Source organism: Sciurus carolinensis (assembly GCF_902686445.1).
Source record: "Sciurus carolinensis chromosome 14 unlocalized genomic scaffold, mSciCar1.2 scaffold_115_arrow_ctg1, whole genome shotgun sequence".
NCBI classification, from domain to species: Eukaryota; Metazoa; Chordata; class Mammalia; order Rodentia; family Sciuridae; genus Sciurus; species Sciurus carolinensis.
The window spans coordinates 1,140,129-1,141,838 of record NW_025920107.1 but is presented as its reverse complement, the minus strand read 5'-3'; the positions used below and the strand labels follow the sequence as shown (position 1 = coordinate 1,141,838).

Here is a 1,710-nt window from a genome sequence, read left to right as displayed (position 1 = left end):
TTAAATTTTAAACTACTAAAATTTAGTTCATAAACAGGCAATGTAGAAACTATTATTACCCCAAAATCAATAACATGTAAAATGTTTCTTTTTTCAAACTAGCACTGGATTCTCATTCATCCTTAAAATAAAAAGTACCGTATTGTTTACCGTGCTACCCAGGGAGGGGTTCATATGGCGTTGTTCTTTGATTTCAGTCCTAACTTAAAGGGAAACCGTCACAATGTCCAGAGTCCTTGATGTCCTGCAAATGAAGGAAGAAAATGTCTTCAAATTTCTTGCAGCAGGAACCCACTTAGGTGGCACCAACTTTGATTTCCAGATGTAACAGTATATCTACAAAAGGAAAAGTGATGGCATATATATCATAAATCTGAAGAGAACCTGGGAGAAGCTTCTGCTGGCAGCTCGTGCCATTGATGCCATCAAAAACCCTGCCAATGTCAGTGTCATATCCTCTAGGAATACTGGCCAGCAGGCTGTGCTAAAGTTTGCTGCTGCCACTGGAACCACTCCTATTGCTGGCTGCTTCACTTCTCGAACCTTCACTAACCAGATCCAGGCAGCCTTCTGGGAACCACGTCTTCTGGTGGTTACTGATCCCAGGGCTGACCACCAGTATCTTACAGAAGCATCTTATGTCAATCTGCCTACCATTGCTCTGTGTAACACAGACTCTCCTCTGTGCTATGTGGACGTTGCCATTCCATGCAACAATAAGGGAGCTCATTCTGTGGGTCTGATGTGGTGGATGCTGGCCCGAGATGTTCTGCGCATGCATGACACCATTTCCTGTGAACACCCATGGGAGGTCATGCCTGATATCCACTTCTACAGAGATCCTGAAGACATTGAAAAGGAAGAGCAGGCTGCTGCTGAAAAAGCTGTGACCAAGGAGGAATTTCAGGGTGAATGGACTGCTCCAGCTCCTGAGTTCACTGCTACTCAACCTGAGGTTGCAGACTGGTCTGAAGGTGTGCAGGTGTCCTCTGTGCCTATTCAGCAGTTCTCTACTGAAGACTGGAGTGCCCAGTCGGTCACTGAAGACTGGTCTGCAGCTCCCACTGCTCAGGCTACTGAGCGGGTAGGAACAACCACGGAGTGGTCTTGAGCTGTTCTGCAGAAACTTATTAAGCAAAATGGAAATAAGGTTATGGAAAATACACACCAGTTTCTTACAAAAAAAACAAAGTACCATATTATAGAGATAAAAAATTGTTATAAATGCCAATGTCTCTTTACCCTAGTTTTTAAAGAGAGTATTTCTAAGTTAAAAAGAAGAATGTAAAATATACAACCACAACAGAGAATAATCCCCCCTGCAATTAAAACAGTAGCATATATTATAAACTGGAAAATATACAGCCAACTATGATACCTGTTGCACATTAAATAAATATATGAATAAAAAGTGAGGGGACCCTTCCTGGCATTTACAAGGACATTATTCAAAGATTTTCCCTACAAATACAGAAAAACAAATTTGATCTGACAGCAAAAGCAAGTTAATGAGATTTAAAATTATTCATACCTGTATACATTTAGTGAACAGAAAAAGTGATTTAAAAAGTTGAGTTACAGGGCCCCAGGACTCTAACATGGCATTTCTGCAAAAGGAATCCACGGTGAAAAGAAAATGACACAATGTTAATGAGGTGAAAATAACAGGACTAAGTACCTGGGAAGCATTACAATTTTGTAGCATGGCTT

The 1,710-nt window shown here is 41.0% G+C and overlaps 1 pseudogene; it reads left to right on the top strand.

The window, feature by feature from the left end:
* The first annotated feature begins 223 nt into the window (after positions 1 to 223).
* LOC124973298 (40S ribosomal protein SA-like) lies at positions 224 to 1,111 on the top strand (annotated as a pseudogene).
* Positions 1,112 to 1,710: the final 599 nt, after the last annotated feature.